The 11,517-nt window shown below is 40.7% G+C and overlaps 1 pseudogene; it reads right to left on the bottom strand.

Moving 5' to 3' along the window:
- Positions 1–249: 249 nt before the first annotated feature.
- Positions 250–10,267, bottom strand: LOC147425973 (uncharacterized; annotated as a pseudogene).
- Positions 10,268–11,517: the final 1,250 nt, after the last annotated feature.

The following is an 11,517-nucleotide window of genomic DNA, read 5'->3' as shown; positions in this document are numbered from 1 at the left end:
TGAAGCAAGTCTCTTGTAAAGAAAAACGTCTTTATGCACGCTACATATTTAGTCACATAGTAACCACCATCATATACATGCAACTTTAAGATTTAGAAATGATTAAAAACACACACAAGAAAAATAAGTTAATGAAAACCTTCAAAGGTACAAAATCTAAAGTTGCCTCAAAAGAGTGTTGGTTACCTAAAACAAGTAGTTTTTCAATCCAAAAGGTAGCTAGAAAGCACCATTTTGTCCTCTCATATCTCATGCAAAATCTACAAGGCATGCTTTAGCCAGCTCAACATCATTTTCTATCCCTAGATAATGCCTCTTCACCTCTTGAGATGCATGTCCTAGGCCTCCATATCCAGCAAAAATATCCAAAATAGCATCTCCTTCATCCGTGAATGTCCGCACTAACCATCTATGGGAAAAAGGAATTTTAAATTAATATCTTCTACGATAAGAATTTTTTTAAAACCACAACAAATAAATATAATGAATTCCCATCTCACCCAAGAAACATAGGAGACCTTTCTGCACCACCTTGAATATAGTGTCCATGTACCAAAGTGTGTGGAAATGAACTCTTGTTTTTGTTCTCTACAATGAAATTTCTTTGAGCATTGACTAATTTTTTTGCAACCTCTTCACCTACCTTACGATCAACTAGAGGAAGATTATGTAATGTTCTTAATAGAACATAGTTAGTGCCAATGTTTCAACCTACAATTACATAAAAATTTCTCATGTTATCATCTCCATAGTATAAACACATACACATGGGTGAAAGCTACAATTACACAAAAATGGGTGAAAGCTAAAACATAGTTAGTGTCAATGTTTCAACCTACAATTAGACAAAAACTTCTCATGTCATCATCTCCATAGTATAAAGGCATACACATGGATGAAGCTAAGATTTGAGATGTGTGTACTTACTCCATTCTCATATAAATAACTTAATTGCACATGAAGCGGCATTGTCCGATGCATGACCAACCCAACCTTCATTCCAACCTTGTGTATTTTAGGAAGGTGATCCATAAGGCTCAAACATACAAACCATCCCTCATCATCCATGAAAAAGGTAGCAAAGCTAAGTGTGGTACGTATCAATGATGTGCTAATCTTGTTCCATGGGGGACAATCATCGACATCTACATCTACCACTTGTAAACCTGTAGGAAAATCAACCCAAACAAGACGAGAAACTGTGTCTGAGGGAGAGCCTATGTGAGATAATGATGCAACTATTTTCATTAGAAAATTTTCCTCACTGTATGGAAAGAATCAAAGATGTGTCATTATGTTATAAAAGCATGAAAAAATCAACGTGACTTGTGAGACTTAAGGTTTCCAGGTATGTGACCCCTCGCTAGGAGTGTGGATGTCTACCACCAAAATTTGTGACAAAAACTCATCATCTGCCAACAAATTGCAAAAACTATCTAAGATTCTATTTTCAAGCACATGTTTGTGACAATAAATCATTCTTATTTGTGGTCTTTTCTTGAACTTTATGAACAGTGTCAAGTCGTCGCTTTGTGCACCTCTCATGCACAAGCTGAGATGAGGTAGATGTAGCCACTCGGTGTGAGGTGGAGGCTATTGTATGTAGCATTACATGTGGCTTTGGTGAAGCTAGTGGAGAATTCTCATGAGGTGGAGAATCTCTATGACTTTCAGTGTGAGTTATCTCAATGCTTTCAAACTCTATGAAACAATAACCAAATGACAAAAACAAGTAGTGAGATTTAAGAGGCCCTATAGATTTATCTTTCAAAACATATACAAAATTTTGCATGGTTTAGCAATGAGAAAATACCTTTCCATAATTGCTCTTCACTTGGAGGCACTTGTCCAAGTTGATAGTCGAACCACCAAGGGCATCTCTCAAGTTCCCATTCAAAGACACCTCTCTCCAACCATGCCTTAGGATACATAGAGTCCTTGGAACTAAAATTTGCCCAATCTTTCACCATTTCTCCCTCCTTATCCATGAGACCTTCACCAATGAGTTTTTGGATCCACCGAAGTATAAATTGCCAATCAACAATCAAATAGTCCTCAAAATGTTTCTTATATCATGCATTCATGAATGGTGTTCTAGAGTGAAATTGTGGATTACAATATACATGTATACGACTCTCTTGGCAGCCTCCTCAACACCAGGTTGCTTTTCTACCTCCTTTACTTTAAAAAGATATTTCCACACTTCATGGAAACTCCACCATACATGCATGGTTAGTTTCTCTTTCACCCACTTTCCAAATCCATCTGTAGGCACATCACCATATATTGAAAGGCGCTGCACAATAGTCTCAGCCTCATCTATGAGCTCCTCCTAATAGAGTTCCTTTCTCATGTACAACAATGTCAAGTTTTAGAATCCCCAAACATCTCTATAGTTGCCTCATCCTTCACCTTTCTTGTCATAAGTGTATGCAACACCTCCATCTTCCTATTTATAGAAGCAATATCATAATAAACATTTGAGTCAAAACTTTGAATGAATACAAGATTTTGAGCACTTTATCTATTTTTGCATACCTCTCAACTCGAATACCACACGTGGCCAGAGTGTAGAGATTTTCCTTTGTTAGAACAACCATACCCTTCTTTGACCAATCATAGTTGAGGATGAGTTGAAAGAATCCATCGCCATTATTTGGATTTGCAATGGTGAGCATTTTGTATGCTCTATCTCTGAATGTTTGCTCCACGGTTCCTTTTGCCTTCTCACACTTTACAACATACTCCTCCAAGCCTAGGCTATGTCTATCAATGGAAGCTATAGCCATCTTCACTGCACTATCAAAAGAGGTCTGTAAAAATTGAAGACGTTGTTAGGAATTTTTTGGAAGAAGTGATTGCGCATATGTACATACACATGCATGGTGCATCAAATAAAGAATTGCCCATTTTCCAGAGTCAGGTGGTTACGTGGGGCCCACATGTGTACAGGTAGGACAACATGTACATAGTGCATCTATTTTCACTATCACCAGTACCAATGTATTTCTCTATAATAATGAGGATTTGGTAGTGCGTAAAGCTTCTCAAGGAAGCTATCCGCGGGCCGATGACATGAGGTCGAATGGGGTCAATATTTGCACGTGGATAAGTACGAACACAACGTGGGTGTTTTCTTATGATAATCATGCAAAAAGGTCATCATGAGAATTGTATTTGGGGGCCACTTCATGTGATTGCGAAATGCATTATTGGAAAAATTTGAGTGCCAGGAGTGCGGATGGATGCAGCAGGGTGACAACTATGCACTGCGAGGCCACTTTTTGGCATGTTCGGGGTCCGTTTGAGGTCGGCTAAAAGGCCAAAGGTGCCCAAGTAATAAAGATAAGTGTGGGAACTGAAAAACCTGAGAGAAGACCATAAAAAACATGGAGAGAAGAGGAGGAACAAATGTTATGTCTTCTCCAGATTTTTTTAAAGAGGAGAGAAGAGGAGGAACTAGATTCATGATCCGGCACAGATGTTATGTCTTCTCCAGATTTTCTTGAAGAGTGACACACGAGTTTGGTCCAAGGCATTTGAAGAGGAGTTGCATGCAGCGGATCCACCTGTAAGATTGAGTTGGGACAATCTAAGGTATGGATTGGAAGTGGAGTTTGTGAAGACAGAAGATCCTGACAAAGTGTGGCAAGAAGTACAAGGTTTGGTGCAAAAGGAAGGTGATCCAGTAGATGCGTACATACGTAAGTTTTCATTGGCATGGGACCGAATGTGCAAGGCCTTAGCACCACAAGTACCCCTACCTGACATGATGAAGAAGGACAGATTCTTGGCTGGTCTTTGGGGAATATACGTTGGAGAGTGGAGCTAAAGAATCCTAGAACATATGAAGATGCATTGGAGGTGGCAAGGAAAAAAGAATGGAAGCTGAGGAAAATGAGCCAGCTAGGGGTGGAGTCTTTGCCCAAGAGGTCTGAGTTTCAGCCTATGAACTCTTTACAACGTCGCATGCCAGGGGTTCATTATGAACCAATGGTTCATGTTACTCCTCAGGTTATGCCAGCAGTAGTCACTACAGCAATGCAAGATGATGGCCTAAGGCAAGACATGAAGCAAGTGGTAGATTTAATAAAGAATCTCAGCCTAAACATGCTAGGTCAAGTGGGAAATAATCGAGGTCGAGGGAGGTTTGCAAATCAGCCAAGAGGTGAAGAAAAATGTTGTTGGAGAAAGAAATGGTAGGTTCTGGAGGCAGACACCCACGTGTTATAAATGCGGAGAGTTGGGCCACATCAGCCCGCAATGTGATAAGCCACCAAGGATGGGGGGAGACATGTATCCATTGCCAAGACAGGTGCTAACTAGGTCAAATGATTATGGCAACAAAATTAAGGGAGAAGAAGGAACCAGTGGATTAACCCAGGAGGAAAAGGGAAAGACAAAAGTGATCAGTGTAGTCACCTTGGAGACGGCATCAAAGCTAGAGGATACATTAGTGATGCCTATTGGGAAGAGGACCACACAGGATAAGGAAGGAATAAGTGCCCCAAGTCCTAGTAAGAAGAAGGGAAAGAGCCATGAAGGTGAGGATGTCAAGGCCAAGAGGAAAAGAAGGGCTCGTCGCAAGTTTCATGTTTCGGATTTTCCACTAGAGGATGGGCAATTAAGCTATGACTTGAAGGAGGATCTGACAAGCACGAAGGCAGATGTTACTTTTGGGCAGCTTATAGAGATGGTGCCTAAGCTAAAGCGACATTGGAAGAGGATGGTTAACCCAATGGAGAAAGAGCCAGAGAGAGGTTCAGTGAAGGTGTTGGCAATGGATGAGCTATCAGACATTTGCCCAATAGTAGATGTGTGGCACAAAAGAAAAAATCTGGTACAAGGTTATGTTGATGGCGGAGCCCAAATATGTCATAACACACTCATGCGTTGAGAAGATGGGTCTTACATTGACTGCGGTGTTAGGCTTCCGGATTAGATTGGCAAACCATCAAAAAGCAAAATGTTTGGGTGTTGTAAAGAGCTTAGGAGTGGAGGTGTATGATGCAAGGGCGGTGGTTGATTTTCATTTGATGCCAGCGGGGTTGGGAGCATATCCTATTATACTGGGCAGACCATGGTTACGTGCAGTGGGAGCTGTTCAAGATTGGAGATGTGGTACGATTAGCCTCTACGAAAAGACAGGTGCCAAGAAGCTATATAATATGGACACAAGGAAACGATTGAAGGAGCTTTATGAAGATGAGGCTGAGTCTAGTGATGAAGACTATTCCACAGCTACTGATGAGGACAGTGATAGTACTACCAGTAGTGATGAGGAAGTTGATGTTGCATTTCTTCTGATGGACAAAGGAATCCAGGAGTCTGGTTTAGTTGCATTTGCAAATAAGGTTGAAGGTCAAAGTAAAGGGCCTCATGAAGTGATTGAAGGGCTGATGCAAACCAACGTTGAATTGTCAAAGAAGCAGGAATTGATGACACAAATGATCAGTGGAGACCTCTCAGCTATGGAGAAGGAGATATATTTGCATATGCTGGCTAGTTTTCCTGGTTTGTTCATTACTTCATATGAAGAGATCAGAGGGTTCAAGGGCGAAGATCAGAGGGTTCAAGGGCGAAGAGATGCATATAGAGCTGAAAGAAGGTGCTAAGCCAGTGCGGAAAATGCTAAGAAGGATGGGTCAAGAGCAAATGGAAGCCTTGCGGGAAGAGGTGTACAAGTTATTGAAGGCAGGGTTCATAGTCCTAGTGGAAACCACAGAATGGGTGAGTCCAATAGTCCAAAGAAGGACGGGAAGTGGAGGATTCGTGTAGATTTTAAACCCTTAAATGCATCCACTAAGAAGAACCCATATCCTCTCCCATTCATTGATCAGATCTTGGATTCAGTGGCAAGTTATGAGAGGTACAGTTTGTGATGGTTTTTCAGGCTATTTTCGACTGAAAATTGCTCTTAAAGACCGAACAAAGACAACCTTCATTATGCCATGGGGTTGTTATTGTTACACGGTATTGCCATTTGGGTTGACAAATGGACCATCTTTCTATCAAGAGAGAGCAAATTGGATATTGGAACCATCCATTGGTAGTTGTGTTAAAGCTTTTATGGATGACTTCTGTGTCTACAGCAGTAGGGATGAACACCATGAGAAGCTGCAGATGGTATTGGCTCGATATGTAGAGGACAACTAAATCCAAAGAAATGTCATCTAGCACAACCAAGGGTGAAGTTATTGGGCCATATGGTGTCATAAAATGGCATTGAGGCTGATCCAGACAAGGTTAAATCTATTATTCTTCTTCCATCACCTACGAGTACAAAGCAATTGGCAACCTTTATACACAAAGTAAAGTACATGGCACGGTTTATTCCATTGTCTTCACAACTTCTTTATCCATTACAACAAGTGGCAAAGCATGATCCATTGCAATGGGATGACAAGTGTGAAGAAGTGTTTCAAGAGGTGAACGAGGTGTTAGGGGGTTGTCATCCATGCAGGCTCCTGATTGGGAGAAAGTATTTTATGTAAATCCATCAGTAGGGGATGATGCCATTGGAGCCATGCTATTGCAAAAGGGGAAGGGCAGCCATTATATGAGACCACTGTATTGTGCAAGCCGAGTAAAGTTGGTAGCATAGAAAAAATTCTCGGAAGTAGAGCTAGTGATGACCAGAGAAATATTTTCTTGCCGACGATTTCGTCATTACTTGCTACCACGACCTTTTGTTTTCTTGACGAGTTACGCCTTTTTGCCACAATTAGTTAATGGCACTAACATGTCAAATGTGGTGAAGAAATGGGTAATTGAGCTGCAAGAGTTTGAGTTTTCTTTTTTAGTGGTAGACGATACAAGAGCTACCCTAGCTGATTTGTTGACTTACAAGGAGAATCCCCTTCTTGTTAAGGAAGAGGTGGTTATAAAGGTAGTTGAAGAAGTGCCACAAATCAGCAAGGCACATGTGTTGTTCTTTGATGGCTCATACAGAAAGAGTCATGATGCAACTTCAGGGGGTATAACACTCTACGATCCAGAGGGGAAGCTAGTATGCAAAAGAGGGTTCAAATTGGATGCTCATAGTAACAATGAGGCTGAATATGCTACATTGGAAGCCGGATTACACATTTGTTTGAAGCATAGGATTAGAAGGTTGAGCATAAAAGGTGATGCCTTGTTAGTTGTGAAGCAAGTGTTGGGTGTGTGGAAGAGCAAGAACACCTCATTGAAGGAAATGTGTTTTAGAATTAAAGGCCTGTTAAAAAAGTTTGAAGCATGGAGCACCAGACACATTGAACATGCTCTATATGGAGAGGCACATGAAGCAGCTCAAAGCATGATTGGGGAGCTATTTGTGTTGAGGACCACTTTACCTCTTTATCATGGCCGGGAAAGTTTGGATCAATAAGAGGAGTTTTTGCTAATAGGGATCATTCCAAAGGACATTCAGAAGTCTAAGAAGTATGGTTTTGTGCGTAGAGCATACAGGTACAAATTGGTTGGTGATATCTTGTACATGAAAGGGGCTGATGTCGTGTTGAGACGTGTACCTTGGCAGGAGGAGCTTTACAGAGTGTTGGAAGAGAATCATGAAGGTGCATGTGGCGGCATTTTGCTCTAAAGATCACCTTGCATAAGATCTTGCAAGAGGGGTATGTATGGCCTAGTTTGCACAAGGATGTTCACCACTAGTGTAGGTCTTGCAATAGGTGTCAAGCATTTGGGAAGAGAGTGTTGAAGCCAGAGCTACGAAAAACCATTATGGTGTTTGATGTGTTTGAAAAGTGGGGGATTGATGCCTGAGGCCCATTACCTATAATACGCCCATTACCTATCACAACCAGGGGCAAAAAGCTATATTTTGACTGCAGTGGACTATCTCTCTAGATGGGCAGAGGCTATAGCAGTAAAATAGATCACTGCAAAGGATGTGGCAAAATTTGTGTATGATGAAATATGTTGCAAGTTTGGGGTGCCACTAGAGCTACTTTCAGATAAGGGGCCAGGATTTAGGGCTAAATTGATAGATTTTTTATGCGCAAAGATGAAGATTAGGCACCAGCATACCACTCCTTATTATCCCCAATGTAATGGCTTAAATGAAAGATTCAATGGTGAGTTGGTACAAATTATTTCAAAAGTGACAGAGCACCAAGGAAAGAATTGGGATCTCGAATTGCCTAGTGCATTATGGGCTTACCATACTTTGATGAAGACAGGTACTATGTTTAATCCATTTCACTTGGTATATGGGAAGGAAGCACTATTGCCTGTGGAGGTAGAGTTGCCTGCAGTAAAGATGCTAGAGAAGTTGCTTGGGCCACCTAGTGATGCATTCAAAGAGAGGCTCTTACAATTACAAGAGGTTCAGCTGAATAGCATGAGTGCATTGGAACATTATGGGTAGATGCAAGATCAGGCTTTAAAAAAGATAAATGAAAAGGTCAAGAGTAAGGGTATCAAGAAACATGACTTGGTTTTGCGCTACAACAGTAAGCTGGACAACACCTTCCAAAAGAAGTTTCAAATTAAGTGGGAAGGCCCTTTCAAGGTAGTGGAGTGTTTTCCAAATGGTACATATCAGCTGGCTAGCCTAGATGGGATTCTACATAAGTCAAGGGTAAATGGATTGCATCTTAAATTGTATCATGCTAGATTGATGATGGTGGAGCAAGATGAGCTGTCTGCAAAAAAAGTAATGTATGTGAGGGATGAGGAGACTAGTGACGCGGCGAGTCTCATATCTCTTTTTGCTGCTACTGATCATGAATGATCTAGCAGGCTAGGGGATGGGCAAATTATGTTAGGATTTTTTTGGAAGAAGTGATTGCACATATGTACATACACATGCTTGGTGCATCAAATAAAGAATTGCCCATTTTCCAGAGCCAGGTGGTTACGTGGGGTCCACATGTGTACAAGTAGGACATCATGTACATAGTGCATCGATTTTCACTATCACCAGTACCAGTGTGTTTTTCTATAATAATGAGGAGTTGGTAGCGCATAAAGCTTCTCAAGGAAGCTATCCATGGGCCGATGACATGAGGTAAGCAGGTGCGTCAGCTGGCGTCTAGTGGCGTCAGGAGGTCGAATGGGGTCAATATTTGCACGTGGATAAGTACGAACACAACGTGGGTGTTGTCTTATGATAATTATGCAAAAAGGTCATCATGAGAATTGTATTTGGGGGCCACTTCACGTGATTTCAGAATGCATTATTGAAAAAAGTTGAGTTCCAGGTGTGCGAATGGATGCAGCAGGATGACAACTATGCACTGCGAGGCCACGTTTTGGCCTGTTCGGGGTTCGTTTGAGGTCAACTAAAAGGCCAAAGGTGCCCAAGTAATAAAGCTAAGTGTGGGAACTAAAAAACCTGAGAGAAGACCAGAAAAAACATGGAGAGAAGATGAGGAACAACCGCAAGTGAGTTTTTGTTGTTTTTATGGTCGTCCATTTTGCCAAATTCCTCACTGTTTTTTTGTTGTTTTGGTTGTGTAAGTTTCTCCTATGAGCGAAGCTTCTGCTCCAATTTGTGATTGTATCTGGCATATTTTACCCATATGTGTGAGCTATTTGCCCCATTGGTGTTGGCCCAAGCTCAATTGTATCTAAGCATCAGAAATTCTCCTCTTTTGAGCTGAGTTTTTTGGGGGTGTGTGTGTGTGTCTCTGTGTGGAGTGGGCAAACGGGTAGTCTCTCTCCTCTCACTCCATCAGTGTATTCCATGTCTCGGCCAGGTGGGTTGTGTAAGCCGAGTGGTGCCCCATAGTGTGTGTATGTATCATCCCAAGAATGTGTGTCGGGTCATTATAGAGGTGTTGTGTGTGTTTCCATCCCGCTCACAACGTCTATGCTCATTGACAATTATATTGTGCTATTTAAAAATTTGGTTACAAAAAAGTGAGCTTAACCATTACCTTCCAAACAAGTTGGCCAAAAATAGTAGCAGGAGTATTGTACCATTGCTCTCCAATGCGTCGCTCCAAGCTAAACTCCATTGAAGCCCACTTCCTTAGATCCTCACCCAAATACTATAATATTGAAGTTTTGTCAGCCAATCCAAAACTTTGAAACATAGATATTTCATGTAATAGCATAGGTATTACACTTGTGCGCACCAATCTATAAAACACCACATATTTTTTCAATGAAGATTAGTACTTAATGACTAAAAAGAAAAAATCCAGTCTACCTACTAATTTTGAATCTAAGTATACTTACTCATTCTGAGACTTCAAATCCAATAACAACTCTCCTTCTTGCTTCTTGTCAATCACCAAAAATTGACACCTTACATGCACATGGCTAGACAGAATGTGTGACCAAGCTAGCAATAAAGAAACTTTAAAAATGTTAGGATGAATCTCTCTCCTTAAAAAAAATAAAAAAATCTAGCCATTTTAAAAGCATCTTACCTTTGCGCACACGTGACATCCATCCTTTCACACAATAATTACCATCCCAAACAAGAAATTTTTACCATTGAGATCCTCCCACTCTGTTTCTTCAATTTATGTCTCAAATGTCTCATTTTGAAGAACCCAATTTGGCCCCCACTCTTTAAAATCTAGTTGTGTCACATCGAATTAGATAGAACTTTGGGGGCGAGTGAGGGAGACCAAAAAAGCGGTAGATGCATCAAAATAGCCATGGCTATCAAAGGAATCACAAAATGCCTTAATTTTATTAGAGACTGTGTGGATTGCCTCATTAGGAATCAATTTACACAAAGGGATCAAGGAGTAGGGCTATTGCGCTTCACAAAGAATTTTGAAAACACATCACCTAACAACCCCAAATTAAGTGATTGTACAAGAAACCTTTTATGCCCTGTTCCCACATCATTAGTGGTATCATGCCTCTCAGATTATGATTGGCTAACACTTTGTGTATTGGAGATAATAACTAGAGCAATGGGTGATAGCATGGTAGTAGTTTGTTGTTGTCCATCTTGATCATTTCCCACATCATCGGAAGGTGCTCCCACACCATATTTCTCTTGGAATGTAGATAAATGTGAATGTGCAGGAGTCCTAGACTGTGCTTCCTCACTCAAACTTTGATACACATGTCCAAATGTGAGTGACTAACCCTTTTTTTGCTACAAAACATGCGCAAATCAAATGTTTTGGTCAATGTATAAATTAAAATTCAAGATATAACACATAAAAGCCATACTTAATACCAACCTTTCTTTATATTCACTCCCTTTTGCACACATTTCTTGGGAGCCATACCCTGTTCACAAAACCAACAAGTTTGTCAAAAATTCATAATTTAGATTTTAAAACGACCCTAATTGATAATTGATAATTGATAATTAAGAACAACCCCTAAGGCCTTTAGATTGGATGAATGGGTGACCCCTTGGACAAATAACTTCCATAATGAACATGTGGAACCTACCTAACAAATAATCTTTCTTATGAAGGACTTCATCCACATTTTCGTGTCTCCTCATGGTTTTGCAAGCACCAGCTTCCATGAGTGGGTCATCCACGCGTATGACCCCCTTCAAGAAAAACCTCATTAACAATGTCCTGCCCAAATGTC

The sequence above is a fragment of the Adiantum capillus-veneris genome, chromosome 24 (assembly GCF_014529385.1).
Source record: "Adiantum capillus-veneris isolate H3 chromosome 24, ASM1452938v2, whole genome shotgun sequence".
NCBI lineage: Eukaryota > Viridiplantae > Streptophyta > Polypodiopsida > Polypodiales > Pteridaceae > Adiantum > Adiantum capillus-veneris.
Note: the sequence above shows the minus strand (reverse complement) of the source record. Positions and strands in the feature narration are given on the sequence as shown.